The sequence below is a fragment of the Corvus kubaryi genome, unplaced genomic scaffold (assembly GCF_017639235.1).
Source record: "Corvus kubaryi isolate FWS band 111438036 unplaced genomic scaffold, C.kubaryi_AGA036_p1.0 37398, whole genome shotgun sequence".
NCBI classification, from domain to species: domain Eukaryota; kingdom Metazoa; phylum Chordata; class Aves; order Passeriformes; family Corvidae; genus Corvus; species Corvus kubaryi.
The window spans coordinates 7,505,993-7,524,921 of NW_024581137.1; positions in this window are offsets into that span (position 1 = coordinate 7,505,993).

Sequence of the window (18,929 nt, forward strand, 5' to 3'; positions counted from 1 at the left end):
ACCAGTCACAAGGGAGAAAGTTCAGTGGAGGGTGTTTACTCATCCTCCCGGAGTTGTCTGCCCTTTCCACAGCCCCTGGGACAGCTTCATTTCTGGACAAGTGACTGAGGTGTGAGTCACAGGTGAAGCACTGCCAGCTTGTGAATGGCCACTAAATGTTCAGGATGAGTAATGGTGCAGACAATAAGATGAAAGAAAAGACAGAGGCTGAAGGGACCTGTCTCCCAGACTGAACAATTATATGAGGACATGAAAATCCCCAAGATCTTTACCAGACTTTTCAGTAATGGGGCATGTAACTTCCTTTGCCACTCAGAGTAAGTAACAGAAACCACAGAAAACTGCAAAGCTGGAGAGGGTCTTCCTTCTAATATAGGCCCCTGGCACAAAGAGGGTACTGCCATTTGGGTAAAAGACAAAAAAAAATCTCTTTTCATATTCTTGTGAGAACACACACATTTAAAAAACCCAAAACCAGTTCCTTTTTGATCTCAAAGTGCTGGCAGTTGCTTCATGCCATGAGAATGAGAGCTTTATGCCTTTTCTATAAATAAGGAGTAAAATGATGAGTTGTGTCATTATCCATGCAAACACCAAATCCTTTTCTGATTTCCACTAAAGTATTTGCTTTGCTTCAGGCTCAGGGCTTCCACAGCTTAGTTGAGCTCCATGTTGCACTTCACCTGTTACAAACTCATGCTCTATCAGGGAGATCTTATATGGAATAGGTATGTTGGGACCATGTTAAGGCAACATTAAGCCTCCACATACACTGAATGATAATACCTGCATTCAGGTACAGCAGCAGGGTCCACACCTGCCAAAATGCAGAGAAGATGCTGTGCAACCCTCTCTCTCTCCTTAACTACAAGTTTGGTTTTGTTTAGTGTTGAAAAGCTTCATTATGTTCTCCAGGATTCACCTACATGGTATCTGTAACTTAAGAAGAACCAGATTCAGAATATGCCTCAGAGAAGCAAAACCCTTGATGTGACAGGTCAATCAAAGAACACAAGTTATCTGAAGGATTACTAAGAGGAGCTCTTAAGGATCACAAAGCGCTTCTCAAAAACCCAGCATTTATTTGGAGAGGGTGACTTTCTGGAACTACACTTTACCTTTCCCACAAAGGAGATACTGCTTTTCTAATTTAATGATTTCTACATTTGGAAGTCTTTCCTAATACTTATCCTTTGTTGGCTGATCTTGCAGAAGAAGAGTCAGTGGTTACAATTCTGCCTGAGACTCAAGACTCACAGGGTGCCTACTTTGTGATGGGTTCATTCTGGATTTTAAGCAAGTCATGAATCTTTCTATTTTCCTTAAATTCATTGTGATGATAAAAGTGTCCAGTAGATAGGGGTGTTACAAAGACATGTTCTTTGTATCAGTGTGGCAGTTGTAGTAATGTAAACCTGTAAGATGAAGGTAGAGAAGCTGTAATAATGCTATAGAGAAACCCTTCAGCTCTTCACACACTGATGAGGTGCACTGCTTACTGGATATTCAGAAAAAGCTGCAAGGAAAGGAGTCCTGATCCACCTGAAATTCATAATATGACTGAGCTCACTGGGATAAGGATTCGCTTTTCTGTATTTAAAATAGGAGTAGTACAGTCTGAAGCAGGTTTTGCAATACTGTCCTGGGGACAGGGCTGTCAATCGGCAGGTGCACGACAAATCTGTACAGCCCCAAATCATCTTAAGCTATTATGTAACACCATAAAACATATTTACCTTTCCACTCCAGAGCATGGAGTTACACAAGAACCCTTCCCCCACTGCCAAGACATTGTACAGCCTTGTTATTACCTGGGATCATTTTTCTGTTATGTGTCCAGGCTTTTCCTTTCTGATGTGGACTGGTTTGATTCCCACAAGCGAGCCTGCAAGCAAATGATTACACTCTTTGCATTTCGTGCACAGGTATGGAAGCCACCCTGCTCCATCAAAAGGCTGGATGCTGCCTGTGGAGTGTGTGGGAACTGGGCAAAGGGGACTTCTCTTGTCCTTTACAAAAGTTTAGTGCTGGGTGTGGTATTAAGCTCCTGGAGGAAATATGCCAGTAAAAACCACACAGGCCTGAGCTTGATTAGAATCTGGATTTTTAGCATCTTGATTGTCTTTTTATCCAAATAGAATGGATTAATTTACTTTTTTATTTATATTAAATAAACAAAGCTTTATGGCACTTGGGAGAAATCTAGAGCTTGAACAGTGACCACAGAGAATTAACTCCCAATAAAGTCAGAGCATAGTGAAGAAGTGCACACCAGGACCCTATCTCTGACCAGGCCTGCTGGCTAACTGAGATTTTAATTAGGGAATATGGCATCCAGCCTTCTCAGATTTCTAATTATTTTAACTATTTATATACTTGGATCATCTTTATCCTTGCATTACTTGGTTACATGCACTCTCCCTACCCTGAATGTTCCACCTGCATAGCCTCATGATAACCTCTCAGATACTTCATAGCCCCAAGGCCTGCCTTGGTTAAGTGAACTTAATCACCATCAAAATGAGAAACTGAGCAATGCTTTGCTAGATGTAGCAGCACTAACTGCTTAGTGCTAATTCCTTTCCCAGATTGTGTTATTAAAACATAGAGTGAAAAGTGTGGAGAAAATCGAGTAATTTCCTTCCTACAGAAAGGTCAAAGCTGAGAAAACATCAGCTTTCTTTGTCACAAATACAGTTTGCATTAATTAAAGATGTGGAGCTTCTCATCACATCCACTGGAACAACTCCACTGATGCTGGGAGGTGTCAGGGTCATAAGACAATCTCTCTCTTAATGGGCAAACAGTCCTAGAATGAAAGTAAGAGAAGCCTTGTTGCACAGAAGATGAAAGTAGCATGGAAAGCATTTATGTCTCCAGCCCTGAAGGTGGAAGTGGGACATCTTTACCTTACCCCAAGGCAGGACTGATGTCAGTGCTAATCTTCTTGAAATAAAGCCACAAGGAATCCAGTCTTTTGCATATGAGAATATTGTCTTTTTCTGCAGCCTTTGTTGTTGTTGTTGTTTTTTAGGAGTGCATGGACTTACAATGTTTTTCTTAAAACCTCAGCTCCAGGAAGCAAGTGATTATGTGAGAAATTCAGCCATAAATTGAAATTATAAGGAACAGTTTCTAGCCTCATAGCTACACAGAGAAAAAAAAAATGGGAGGGAGAAAATGGAATCCCTAAGGTTCAAAATCAGTAGGGCAAAAGGTCCAATCCCAAAAATAAGCCTGACTCTCCAGTTTTTTACATCTGTGAGGGATAAACACTGATAACATAAAATTACAATAATGCCAGCTACAATGAAGAACTGTACAATACCTTTGTCAAGACAAAGGTATTAACGCAGCTGTCCTGGCACATTTTCCTGCTTTTGTCCTCCCAGTCCTCAGCATTTAAATACTTTCCATTAGAAACAGCCTTTGTCTTCCTTCTGCCAACAGAGACTGGAAGCTGACTTGGCAGAGCACAGCACCCACCATGCTCTCTCTCCCTTTTGGCTATAGGTGAAGAGACCTCTTTACATGCAGAGCCAACTCCTCCATTCACTTGATCTTCCACGCGTTTAAGTTACCCTGCAGTCTCCCTGGTGAAAGAGCAGATATTGGCACAGGGCTGTGAAATGCTTTGCAACTCCTCAACATGAAAAATATAGTTAAAGAGGAGGTGTAATTATTAACGCATGAGCTAGAGGAGACTGTCTGAGAACTTGGAAGCAAACTTAAAATTGCAAGCAAGATCAAACTAGTCACCTGAGGGAGGGTGGAGAGGGACAATAAAAATTTATTTCTCAGGGCAGAAAGACAACAGTAGTCTTGTTGGTGCATGCTAGCAAATGTACCCATTTCTCTCATTTTCTATCTGAAAATTAAGGTTATTATAAGGCACGTATTTCTTTTGTCATACTTCATGAAAACATCTGGAGCCACACTCTACTAAATTATACTCTGCACCTCACACCTTGTGCCTCTAGGTATGCCATTAAAAGTGGTCCCACGTTTATTGGTGCACGCTCTCTGAGGTGTGAATGGCATGTTCGTGCATATCTGACTAACAACCGATAAACAATGTGAACAGAGCGAGCCTTTGTGGATGAAGACAATTTGTTATTTATCAGCTACATTTATCTCCCGTGTTTGCTGGAGCTCAGTTGTTCTCCCCCAGGGCTCAGAAACAGCGGTTGGGTGCCTCAAGGCTGGACCAGTCCTCCTCTGAAGCCTCTGCCTTGCACATGAGCTTCTTACATGTTTCAGCAACACCTCAAAGACCCAAACAGGATCAGCATCAGTTTTCACCTTATACAAATTAAAAGGCATTCCCTGGCTTGAATAACCAAGAAATATAAACACCCTCCTCTTCCTCCACTATCATTTACCAGCCTTCCAGCTCTCTGCCCACCCTTGAGCTCCAGAAAGCAGAGCAATGTACAGGCTTTCCAATGTCTACCTGTCCTGGCTGAATTCATAGGCCCCTTCTCTCGTGCTCCTGCTCCTCTTCTGCACGTACTCCTGCTGCTTCTCTGCCGATGAAAAACTACCACACAGGCCCTACATGACTGAAAAACAGCCTCCTTGCCATGACCCACTGGGCAGGAGGCACTGTGGTGTGCGGGACAATGACACAGATTTGATAACAGCCTTTTTTTTTTTTTTTTTAACTTAATCTCTAGCAAATCTAGAATTCCATTTCCCACAAGAGCAACACCTGTGCCTGCCATGCTGCCCTATGAGACCTGCAGCAGGAATGCCACATCACTTAATGAGGCATAATCAGCATCTGGAACACAGCTGGCCATGGCCATCCAGGTAGATGTTGACTGAATTTGAGCAAAAACATTTCAAAAAACAAATGAAAGGAGTGTATACTTTGATACAGAATGTAAAGAAATGTAACAGGAGAATTTCCTGTTATTAAACCTGTCATAGCAATGCTTGCTACACCTTCTAAAGTTGCCACATGGATGAATAACAAAAAAAATAAAGAAAGGAAAAAAGGTAAAGTAAACCACAAATCACATTGTTCAAATTTTACCTCAAGCAAAATTTTATGGAAATCTGACCTGTTTCACCCCAAATATTTATCCTGTGCTTCCTAACAAATGGGAACCAGATCTGATTCTTTTGCAACAAGGCTCTGGTCTAGGATGAATTATACTTTTAGCTCTGTTACCAGCCTCATCTACTACACTGGGTGGCAAATTATTCAGCCATACTGTGCTTCAATTCCATGGTCTGTCCAATGATGATACTTTTCCCAGCCTCCTCTGAACAAGTTCCTCACAATGCCTTTTTGAGAAGGCTCATTTCAACATGAAGCAGAGCCTTCTCCCCCAGTTGCAAGTGGCATGTGAGGGTTACACATGCGGGTTTGGTGGCATTATTACAAAAGGGCACTGCAGAATTCTGAGATTAACCTGTTTTAGACCTGCCATTAGAGGGAAAATGGGCAGTTGAGTGTGGTACAATGAGTGTAACTAAAATGATGATGAGTTTTCCCTTTGCAGCAGCAGAGATCTGCCCTTTCTTCTGTAATTGGGAGCAGCAATGTCTCCTACGGTTACACTGAAATGGACCAAATTAAATAGTAACCCTCACTGTTCTTCACAATTAATATTCTTTCCTCACACTGCCTCTGACTCTTTTGATGACTTAAACACCAGCTGTAATGAGCCATCCTCTATGTTTAAGTTTCTTAGTCATAGCTTAAAAAAAATCCAAAACATTTAGTTTGTTCCATAACTTCCAACTATATTCTCCCCCTTCTACAAAGCACAAACAAATCAGTCAGCAACCATGTCCCACTCCCTTTAAGACAGAAATCCTGTGTCTTGACATGATTACAACAGACTTGAATGGCTCTTTTTACTCAGTCCTTGGACTCAAATAACACTTAAACATGGCATATTGGGGAGCAGATCACTAGAGGTTATGCTTTTGGTTTTTGTTACCATCCACCACAATGAAAGAAGAGTCAACAATGTACTGACAAGAGGGAGGGAAGACATTAACCTTTTATCCCCACCAGAAATGCTTCCTCCAGTAGAATGTTTGGAATGAAGCCACTGTTGTGTCCCTATCAACAATGCAATATTACTTAAAAATAAAATAAAAATCCCACCCGCTGGATGAACTCCCATAACGGGAACCTCTGTCCATCTGGATGGAGCCGCCTCCCAGCACAAGCAGCTTTTGTTTTACAGAGGCTGCCAGGGATCGCAAAGCTGAAAATCCTGTTTGGACTTATTTGGATCACAAGTCCCAGGACAGAAGAGGAAAAAAAGTAGCAAAAATAAATACTCCAAGGGTGAAGTATCAGCTGCCTCATCATTATAGCATAAACATGCACTTATTTTATTACTGTTTATTAATAAACAAATCATAATAAATAATTACTCTTCCAATTGCTTTTCTTCCGAGAAAATAAAAAAGCAATTCCATTACTCAAGGCAAGATACTATGAATCTAAGTCTTCTTCTATTGTAAAATACTGCTAGCTTTCCATATCCATCTCCCTTATTTTTCTTACACCATTTGAAATCTGTGTCATGAATACTGATTGAGAAACCTTATAACAGTTACAAAGCTGAAGAAGAAACAAGCAGGAAATGCACACACAAAAGAGTGTTTTGATAAGCAGTGGTGATTTGCTGGAGAGTAAATGAGGGTGGGTAACAGTAGTGTGTTAATCTGATGCTCGGTCAAAAAGGGTGCAAATACTTTGGCACAGGAAAAGGTTCACTTCCTAGGAGATGTACAGGAAAGGAGAAAAGCAGGAAAAGCATAAAAAGAAATTCCAGGCCACAAATAAATTAATCTCACTTGCCTTTCCAGGTTCATTTCTGCCCCACCAGAAGCCTTCTCCTTTTTTATTTTCATTAGTTTTATCTGCCCTCTTACTGTCTGACACTTATGTTGCCCTTCACACTTTCATGCCTGATGAGTCTCTCCGTAATTCTGTGGATTAACTGGTGAAAAGGAATGAGAGATTCAGGACATTTTTCTCTGCTATGGAACATGATTAATTTTAAAAAAAATTCTTATTCAAGGACATAATTTATTTTTTTCAAGTAAATAAGGGGTAGATGCCTGTCAGGTGTTTCACGGAGAGATACCTATTTCCGAGTGTTACAGAAACAAGAAAAACACTATCAACCACCAGTATACCCAGACGTGAAGAAGGATATGCTGGCTTTCTCTGCAGGTTTTTGCTGAGGAAGAAAGCTGCTCTGTTTACATGGACACCTCATCTGGTTTTTCCAGGCAAAGAAATGTTTGACTCACGAATGCCTAAAATATTTCTCTCCCTTTTCCTACAAGCCAGATTAGATCAAGTATACACAGCATCATGAATAGATGAGTTTCCTTCTACATTTCCTAAAACTGAACAAAGAGACATTTTCAGGTGTCTGCATCCAATAACACCTAATTTAGTAGTGGTACCTCTTTCCTTGAATTACTGGTATAAGGTGCAAGATGTTTAAAAAAAAAACATTTATAAGGAGGTTGAGTGCTTACATTAAAAAACTGATAGAAAAAAAATTGTTATTGAACTTTTTTTTTAAACATGCCTGTTACTCAAATCTGATGGCTTAATGACATAGCTTATCATATGTCATTTAGCAACTAGAGGTACCCATACATTTCCAAATATTGTGACAGATACTATCTATACTTTAATCACATATATCATCATATCCTGATGAAGCTACCTTTAATATTCCAAATTTTCAAGACTGCTGTTAAACACTAAGAAAGCTCTCAACAACATTTAGGAGAAACAAATAGATCAACTAGGGTGTTATCTAACATTTCTCAGAGCTTGAATTTCTTCTCCCTATATTATGTATCTCCCAGATAAACAATGCTGGGAAATTGGTAACAACAGATGAGGAGAAGGCTGAGGTACTCAACAATTTTTTTGCCTCAGTCTTCAATGGCAACCTCTTTTCCCATACCTCTCGAGTGGATGGACAGAAGGATAGGGACTGGGGGAGCAAAGTGCATCCCATTTTAAGTAAAGACAAGGTTAATGACCAGCTGAGGAACCGGAATGTACATAAGCCTATAGGACCTGACAAGATGCATCCCAGAGTCCTGAGGGAATTGGCTGATGTAGTTGCCAAACCACTCTCTGTGGTATTTGAAAAGTCCTGGCAGTCAGGTGAAGTCCCAGGTGACTGGAAAAGGGGAAACATTGTACCCATCTTAAAAAAGTGTAGAAAGGAGGCCCCTGGGAACCACTGACCTGTCAGTCTCACCTCTGTGCCTGGGAAGATCATGGAACAGATCTTCCTAGAAGCTATACTGAAGTACATGAAAAATGGCAGCATGATTCAAGACAGCCATCATGGCTTCAGTAAGAACAAGGCCTGCGTGACCAACCCAGTGGCCTTCTGTGATGGAGTAACTACATCAGCGGACAAGGGAAGAGCTACAGATGTCATTAATCTGGATTTCTGTAATGTCTTTGACATGGTAACCCTCAGCATCCTTTCTCTCCACACTGGAGAGAGATGGATTTGAGGAGTGGACTGTTAGAGGAGAAGAAAGTGGTTGAACAGTCACATTCAGAGAGTCATGGTCAATGACTCAGAGTTGAACAACCTGGTCTAGTGAAAGGTATCCCTGCCCATGGCAGAGTGGTTGGAACCAGGTGATCTCTGAGGTCCCTCCCAACCCAGGTCATTCTATGATTCTATGCTTGTTCATCAAGAAAAGGTTTATCCTGAATCAGCACAGATTTATATTGCTCAGGGTCTTACAAAATTCCCTCAGAGCTCCTTGTGCAACTCGAGTGGTGAATCAGCTTTCAGATTCCTGCAAAACCAGGCTGTTCCCATATAGAATTTTAGAATGTCTTTCCAACAGATGTGTTTCTCAAAACAAAATAGCTCTCTGGAATAATTTAGTAGAGACTAACCGCAATCCATTTCTACCTCAGTGTAGGTAGACACCTTGAGCTGTACATCTTCAGCAGGGGAGTTGTCCAAAGGTGCAGTACAGCAGAAAGGGGCTGGGACTTCTGTCTGCTGAGACTGTCTATCAAGGAGGTCATCTTCAGCTTGTTATTCTGTTATCAAAGTGGTCTCGTAGCAGATACATGGCTGAGAAAGCACCTCAGATGCTGTCAACATGGTGCTTCTCACAAGAATTTCAGTCTCATGAGACAACAAGAATAAAGCTTAAGCTGTGCTTGTATTCTTCATTTTGATGATAAATAGAAAATGATGTGCAGCTAATCACACAACTGCTGCCCTGCCAGAGAAACTCACACAGGAGTGAGCTGGACTTGAGGAAAGTCTGTGCTTCTAGATGCACACAAAACTCAGGGACAGTGGAGCAGGCTGGGAGAGGTGTTACCCATAAATTTAATTCCATTAGAAGGATGGGACAGAACATATGCCAGTTGCTCTGGTAGGACTGGGCCACTGGATACAAAAAATTCACTGTTCTGTACATAAAAAAGGAGCTGTTCCTGGGATTGTTAAGACCTTCAAATATGCATTGCTGATGACTTTTTCTTTCTTCAGAGTTCAGGTAATAGTCTCATCCTGGCAGTTCTCTACAGTTTAACAAGTCTAAATTAATTTCTATTTGTTTGGTAAATGACCCTTAATAAACGGGCTATAAACAAGATGAATGAATAGGGCTGAGGAAACTGCAAATCACACACAATGTGCTGTCAAACAAACACACTGTAAAAGACCTCTCAAAGGAAGGCAAACCTAGAACAGCCTGTACACTTGGAGCAGGACACTTAGAATGGGGTGTCTTCTACTGGACTAAAGGAAGGCACTAAAACATTTTAATTGGTGAACTGCTCCCTTGCCCAATGTGAGAATAGTAAAAAGTCCCTGATATCAAAGAGAGGACAGAGACAGCCAGGTTGGCCTTTATTTGCATTTCAGAAGGAAAGAAAATCTGCAGACTTTGGATGCTTACAGTCCTGTAGGCTAACATAGGATTTGTAGTCACAGAAATTACTACAGGACTTGTCTGCCAATGTCTCCAGAGACAGATCCTCTGTTGGCAACACCCAGAAAGATGCACACACAGCTGGTGGTACTGAACCAGAGTCCCTGATCCAGCATCATGAATCATGCTCAGACAAATCCTTTTCATCTCATTAGGTCATTAGCAGAGGTAAATTGCTCAATGGGGGCGCAAATCAAAGTGAACATCCACAATACAATAGTAAAAGAGTTAGAAATCCTTTCCAGCCTCTGGGCAGAGTAAGGATTTGTTTTCCCAACACCATCCACAGGCAGCTAATGCGGAGCTGAGCTGTGTTAGCTATGGCTGGGTTTGTTTCTGCTCACATGCTCTCATTTGAGCCAGTGTTCTGAATATCACACTTCCCCTTCAACCTCCTGCTCACTTTTTAGGATATGCTGAAACATGGGAAGTGTTTTTCTGGTCGTGTAATTACAGGCACTGGGAGAAGGGCAGCAGTCCTCTCAAGAGGCAAGCGGGTGAGCACTCAAGACCGCTTGAAGATCATTGCTGTGGGGTATAAACAGAGGGTGACTGCTGAATTGGTTCAAATGATATTGCCCTGGAGATAGAGGTGACTCTGTCAACCTTTTCCTTGGTACCTGTTACCTAACACACAAGAGAAGCAGCAGCTAGGTCTGTTCCAGCAGCAATGAAAGCAGGGGTATGGTCTGCCAACAGGACAAACTTAAAGCCCGATGTAGAAATCAATGTTATTTTTTGTGTTATCTGCTGAGGCAGATGAAAAGGTATCTGTTGCATTAATCTGGAAGACTTGGACAATTTTTTCATTTTATCATTAAAATTCAATTGGGCTTCTTTATCAGACCACACTCTCTTGATTTTTTTTCATATTGAGAATTGGTATCTCACTCTTGCTACAGGGATGAAAACACAGAAATCTAGTTTGACTGAAGAGTTGATCTTTAGAAGTTTAATAACTGTATCCAGCAGCACGAATCAGCACTGCTCAGCCATCCGCTGAAGCGAAGAAAGAAAAAAACCCCAAACCCCACATTAGCACCTCCCCATCTTCCCAACTCACAATGTATTAACCTTTGACAGAAGCTCAGCCTAGACACTCTCAGTTGTGGAAGCAATTAGCACTGCTTTGCTATATCTAAAAACACACACGCTATAGAAATATTTGTATAGTAATAAAGCAACAAAACAATTCATGTAATCAGTATATTAATACATTAAATTATATATGAAAATTAAATATATATATATAATTCACACTGCAGCAGTGCTATGTGCCATATACATGTATGTACATATATATAACAAGAAACATGTCAGCGTGTATACATATATAAAAAACATACACCTTCGCCTGGGGAATTTCACAATTTTGTCTGTAGGTCTCACAATGGACTGAGTTTTCTGAGTGCCTGGGGCTACCCAGGGAACATGGAATCGTGTGTACAGCCTGGAGATCCACTGCAGTAACTCCCAAAGGCAAACGCCCATGTCACAGGAAACCCATAGATGGAGATAGTTCCTGGTTTACCTAAAGCTTGTGACTGAATGCTGAAAAAGACATGTTTAAAAAAGGCTTCTATGACTGTGTTCTATTATTATAGCCAGTAAAATACTTATTTTTATTCAAAACTATGTGAAACAAACAATCCATATTTTCCAGCTTTGGACACAGGATAATAGTGGTACTTGTGGTGAACTCAGGGTCCATTTCCCATTTCTGCTTTCATTTCTTTTAGTTTGTTTTCAGAAAGTTAGGGCCCTTTATACTGATTGTTGGCAGGTGCTCCTAGCAAACTGCAGTACCAATGTGGAAAATAAACTCTAAAAGATTGGGGAAGCCTTCCTGGGTGTATTCAAAATAATTTCAGAATAGATGCTTTGAAAAGGAAAAGAAACCTTAAAATAAAATTTCGAACTCTGCTTTAAAAGTGCTTTAAAAAAATTGAATTTGCTGAATATTAGTTATTCTTTTCATTATATGAGTTTCCATTTGCAGGTTTTATTTTCATAATCTTCATAGGGTCAATGGAAGAAGAAAGAGTCATGAAAAACCCCCAACTCTTTTGTTGTCATATTGGGGGTATGACATTTTTATCTTTAAGGATCAGGAGGAAAGGGTTGTGTCCTCATGCTAAAGAAGCTAATGAGGCCCATGGGAACACAGCTCTGCTGACTCTTAGTGCTATTTACATTGGAGTCACTCTTAATTTCCTGATCTTAGCAAGATTTGAAAAGAAAAACACTGCTGATTAACAGAGTTTTATCTTCACTCAGAGATAATATACACATCAATACATATTATAATTTGACATAGGACATAGTAAACCACACACATTCATATATATTTCTAAAGATACAGCATCTGATAAATAACTTTGTTGTTTCAGAGAATGCCAAAGAGCTAAGTGAAATACAGGCTTTTGCTGTATCTCCATAAATATCTTTAGGTATTTTTGTAGTTAACACTGGTTACATAAAACTGACATTCATGAAAGTAGTTTGCTGAGGGTTTGACTTTTCAGAAAGGCAACTGAGCAAGATTTCTGGTTTTGAAATACTAGCAGTAGAGTAGGTATGGATAAACTTTCTACTGAGATAAAAGCACCCGAAGTCCATTTTCCAGAAGGAAGTGAAAACAACCAACAAAAAAGAATGAAAGTCAGTAAATAATGATTGATCAGAACAATCCTGTTTGGGCAGAAGAAGCTGTGGGGGTGAGGGATCGGGCAGGTGGTAGAATTTAGACCTGAAAAGTCACAAAATGTGAGTTATAACAAGTTTGAGGGGAACTCCTGACAGCACAGACAAGAAGGGACAGCACAGCAGGGACTGCTGGTTTTAAAATCCTTTACAAAGAGCAGCTCTTCTAGGGAAGCACAACACAGCAATTAAACACTTGCTGCAGCCAAGGACAACCTTGTATTATGTATGCACCTCACAGCACACACACACACAGTCTCTGAACCTGCCCTACCTGATCTTTGCAAATCTGAACAGCCGCCCCTGTTCTCATAACTTTTACTCTGCCAGACACGTATCTTCATTTGACCTTTTTTGGGTATTTCATGCTAAGGCTAGGCACTGCAAAAACAGAATTTCATGGTTTGGTGTGAAGATTGGCTTGTCTCGTCTCATCACCTGAAGGAAGACATGGAGTAGATAGGTGTGGAACAACAACAGCCAGACAACAAAGACTGCATGGCTTTGGCTTAAGGTGAAATATGGGACCAAAAATAAAGCCAACACGCACATCGTAAAAGCATGAGCGGGCATATCCTGGGCTCAAAACCCAAAGGCAGATCCGCATATCTGAATCTAGGTACACATCAAGCTTGCAGAAGTTTAGAATAACATAGGACATTACTGAAATACTTCAAAGGGCTCTGCAGTGCTTGAGCAGAATAGCAATGGCATGGCACAGCTGTGACCACAGGGGCTTTTCCAGATGCTAATATGAGACTTGCTCTTTAAAAACATAAAGCAGAAGGCAGACAATATTTGGCAGGGATTCATATGCTCTCAGAATAAGGAATACTTACACTGGTTCACAGACTTTAGAGGCCAGTAGAAATTAAACAAAAGTATTTAGTGATGTTTGCCATTTCCAAAATGGCCTATTAAGATATTAGCATGAAAATACTACATATACATATATATATAATGAATGCAGCACTGTGAGCCTAGGGTTTGAACTCCGGTGTAATTTAATATCACCTAGTGATTTACACTGGGAGACAAACAGTCAGAGAAATGGTTAAGCAAAACAAATCAATGCCTTTTATGAGGCCTGGGAATTTAATAAGCCACAGGATAAATATTGACAAGCTGCAGACAGGTGGAACGGGTTTGTAAAGACATAAAATGACTGTTCTAAGGTTCAAGAAACCCTGAAGCTTACTAACGGGTTGTACAAGATAAGTTCTTGGCGTGTTCTCCTCCTGCTAAGCAAGGTCAATCAGGCTCAGTCCATGCAGAACTGGGATGACTTTGAATGTTCTCCTGAAGTAACACTGCCATCTAGATGTAGCCTCCTTACCCATGCCTGCTGCTGCTGATCACTTCTAATTGAGGAGATGTTGCCAATCTGATTAGAGCATAACAGAAGCAAAGCGTGCATGCGCATATATCAGCAACTGGAGGTCTGGGTTCAGCCCCAGGCATGTGCTACTTCAGAAGGAAACCAGATTGACTTAAATTCCTCAGTCTGGTGGGGTGGGGGAAGGACAGGGTACCACACTGCTGTGGAGGTCAGAGGGAAGCTCCAAGGTAATCACAGTGATGGACTGTAACCCATTTCATACTAAGCATCCATGAGGCTTTCCTCATGCTACTACTATTAGTCACTACTGTGCAGTTACAATTAGTAGTTGTAGACCTCCACTTTGCATATATGCATAGAGACTGTGAGGTGCTTAGAGTATCAGTATAAGCAACCTCTTTTGTGAGCAAGTACTTCTGATCCTGTGGTCTAGCAGGGCAGCTGAGGGCAAGGCAGTCTATGGTTCACATCATGAAAAAACCAAGTACCGATAAAGAACCTCCTGTACAACTACATGAAAATTAAACCAACACAGCTCTAAAGATTTGGGTCCTGTTTGACTCATGAGGTCTGTACAAGAGTAGAGATTATATATATCCACTTGTGAGCTGCAACACCTGCCAATGAGACTTTTCATATTTACATAAGCTGTAGCATTTCACTGTCAAGCTGCGAGATTCGTGGATCCTGAGAAAGTGCAGATTCGATTCAAGCCTGAGTTTAAGATTTCTTAGAGCCTCTTTAGCACCACAGTTTTAACATGCTCTTCCAGAAGCAAGCTGATTTCATTCCAGGCACATGCACACTCCCTAAATAGGCACAGATCTAGATCTAGATGGGAGAAGGAAAAGGTCACATTAATTTTTAGCCCTTACCCTTTATCTAAAGGGCATGTAGGATGACAAACCACCAAGAACTTCTGTTACGAAGCCCTGACACTGAATCTTTTAATGCATGTTTGCATTTTCTCACTTGCAATATGGAAATAGCATCTAATCTTTTCAAGCCTACAGAAGCAGCTCCAATTTGCATTGCCTAGCAGAGGGAACAGGCCACTGGCCCATCCACAGGGTCCCACTCTGCTCGCATGCAGGAGACAGACCGGAAATGTGGCACCCTTTTAAAAGGCTACTTCTGTTCCATGTACAAAAATAAGCAATGTACCTGGCCATTCTATCATGTTTATTTATTGCGGCTCATTCAAGCGGGGCTGAATCAGTACATCTATTAAAAAGTCTTCTAGACTTCAGAAAATTATCAGATCAATCTCCAAATGTATGACTTGCATTGGCCTAAGACAGAAACAAAGCATATCGATGAGAAAATCCCAGGCTTACCTTGAACGGGTAACAGGAAAACCACCACAGTGCAGAAATTAATTTAAAAGCATAACTAGATAAGCAGACTCTCCCCAGAAAACAAGGCCATTCTCACAGAAAGCAAGGTCATTCTCAAAGTCTGTTTAAAGGCATATCCCTTTGGATGCACAGCAGAGTTCAAAGCTGGAAAAAGGTAGGAAACACAAGAGCAGAGTTTCAGAGCTGAATGGGAAAAAAACCACATAAAAAAGGGGATGATGGTCTTTTACAGAGCCTGGTTCTTCAGTACCCCACAGCATTGTTGCAAAGATAAGTGCAAAAATATTAGAGCCACCATGAGTGACTTATTCAGGACTAGTATCATCCCTGCAAATAATGTTGGAGCTGCTGGATGAGGCAGAATGAACACACAGGACACCAGAAAATCAAAGAAATTGTCTATTTCTTACTGGCTGCAGCACTGTGTAGATCTGTAAGTAAAAAAAAATCCCCTGTTCCCCTGAAAATGCCAGTCAGTGCTGCTACCACATTTTTTTTGGCATTCAATAGAAAGAACCCACAAAAGGGCATCCCTTTACAGACAATGTGTGAAGTTTGTCCCTCTGCTGTGAACAGGGCTCTGCCTCTCTCCTCCTTCAGGCACTGGATTTATTTCCCAGCCACTGCTGGATTGGCCTTGCAAGCAGATTTCCTGCCAGCGTGGTCACACTCAATGTGGGAACATTGGATGCAGACAATGAGTGTTTAATAAAAGCTTACAAGGGTTGGGTGGTATTTTTCTTTCTTTTTTTAAAAATTTTTTTTAACTGGAGCTTGTTTCGTTGCTAATGCAATAATTGATTGCAGTTCAAGTCAAGTGCAGTCAAAATTCAAATAAACCTATAAAAGCCCTTTCTGGGAAGTTACAAGGCATCAGAACAACCAAAAAAATTTAAAGAATAATCCCCCATATTTCTCAAGACAAACAAATGGCTAGCCCAAAGGTTGCTAAAGAATTCAGGGCAAGGCAGAGCAGAGCAGAGGCAGCTCAGAATTGTGGTGAAACAAGAGCTTTGTCTACTCCTGAGCAATACTCTGCCCCCAGCCAGCTCACTGCTGTTATCTCCCACCTGCTGTGGCTACCTCCTGGCAGGGACCATCTAGAGGACAGTCTTCTTGTCAGCTGTCTGTTTTCCTGAGTGAGAAAATATGCTGGCTGGAGGATAGAGAGAGAACTAAGGCTAGCACAGGAATGGCATCCATCGTCTCTCAGCATGCACCAAGGCAAGAGCCACACAGTATCCCGAGCAGTGCACCACACTATGTGTTGTGATGCTGGTGTCACTGTAAACTACAGGGACAAAAGCAGATTTCATGCTTCATAAGGATTTCTTTCTCCAACTCTCTGGCTGGCTTCAGTATCACCTTAGGGATTTTTGTCCTTATTTGGGGTTTGTGGTAGTTTCTTTCCTCTGTTTTAATTGCCTCCGGCAAAGTTATTTAATCCTCACCTTTCTTCCCACACATAGAAATAAGAAATTATGCTGAACGTAGCAAATATGCATCTTTTTCACAGGTTTTAAGATTAACAAGTTTCCCATAAGAGCAAGGAAGTATCTGTAGAAATTTTGCAACACTTTTTCTTGTGGTTATTTGAATGTTTTCAGATATTTTAAGAAAATATTCAGAGAAAGCACATCTCTCAGGTTTTCCTGTCACCACCTCTTGTTTCAGCAGTTTATATTTTTTCATGCAGGTAATTTCAGTGACCACTGTTAAATTAATTTAAGAGTGCAGTTCCTGTGGGCAAACATTCACATCACTAAAGTCACTGCCATGCCTACTATCGACCCATCAGATGGAAACACTGCATATAAGACAAACAGTAATGCATTACAGAAATTAAAACATGGTCTGTCTGGAAAATGGTTAAAAAAACCCAGCAATGTTAGGGCAGTGTAGAGAAGTCTGTATTTTTACCATCAAGATGCATCTCTGGGTAAATAAAAGGACAAACTCTCTTAGTCCAGCAGCCCCAAGGAAAGACTTCAATTGGCAAAAACATAACACAAGTGTGGAAAAATATTGTATGAAATGGTATGTGTGTGGCAGGAGGTTGTTTTTCGTTCCATCAGTTAATTTGGTAGAAACATTCTTTACCTTAATATCAAGGTAACTCCACTCAAGCTGGCAAGTTCCTACTAGCTGGAGATGCAAACCTCCGGAGCCCCAGCAAAGGCGTGCTTCCGTCTGTGGCACCGTGGTTATTTTCTCAACTGCCTATCTGCATGATGAGCTGTTTCATTAATTTCCACCTCCCTTTTGTTTTCTGCCAGTTCCTGTGGTGAGGTAGAAATCCTGTGACTTGTGACCAGTTACTGAGGGCTGGATTTGCAGACAGGGATCCCATTAAACCCGACATGGTGTTGAAGTCCAGGTTCACGCGTCCAGTAAGGATTTAGTTTATATACTCTTACCAAAGATTCAAATATTAGGTAAAGATAGAACAGGGCAGAATAAAAACTGAAACCAGAAAATTTCTTTGTGTAGAACCAGAACTGAAGTCAGTAATTTTATGTTCCTTTGATCATTTTCTCTTTTCAAAGTCTGTGTGGAAATCCTTTGCTGGCATTCACCCACACACTCCACACCACTGAAACTACCTGCTGCTACCTCTCCTCAAGCAGGATTTTCTCATCTTCCACCCTTCCAGATGTTCTTTTGTACTGTCACACCCACCACTTTCAACAGGATTTTGTCATTGTGCATTTCCAGCAAAACATTGTGCATTTCCAGCAAAACATTGTGCATTTCCAGCAAAACAATACTCAGCATAGGAAACTTAGTAGATATCCAGGATCTACCTTAATATATATTTATCTCCAGTAAAAAGAGTGCTGCCTATGGGCCTTTCCCAGCTGATCCATCCCTTCAGCTCACCAAGGTGAAGGGCGATGTGGTACCTGCCACATAACATGGCAACTGGTATCTCACTATGAAGGCTGAAAAGGTTTTCTGCTGCAAGGGCCACAAAAGACAATGTACACACATTTTATAGAACATATTGTCCTTGCTCGTGACATTTTTCTATATCCGAACCCAAAGTACCAAATAACAGATGGTAATGACAAAACCTTGCACAAAATTAAGAAATCAGTTGATGTGGTAAAAGCACTGGTCCACAATAGGACCCTGGGTAATGAGACCATGAAGACAGAGTGAGCTTGGGTCACCCCCTTGGATTACATCATACTCAGTGCATGATTACACCTGACATTTCATCTAACCTGTTTAATTCTTCTACTATAGTAGGCTGTCCCCATTGCTCAGGATCAATTTTTCTTCTTATTAGGCATTTTCTCCCCTTACTGTTTAATCCAAAGTCCATCTTACTCTTGTCACTACAATGATTAAAACCCCCACTGCTATTGTAGCAGGAATGCAGATTTCTTTGTTCTACTGCAGTTATAGAGATTAGGATGTCCTACCTATCCAAGGTTCCCTTCTGCTTTCAAGGCAGTTTTTGTCCCAGGGCATGATGCACAGATGTATTACATTGCTTGACACAGAGATGCTGCCTTATAAAGTTAGAAGGCTATATAAATAAT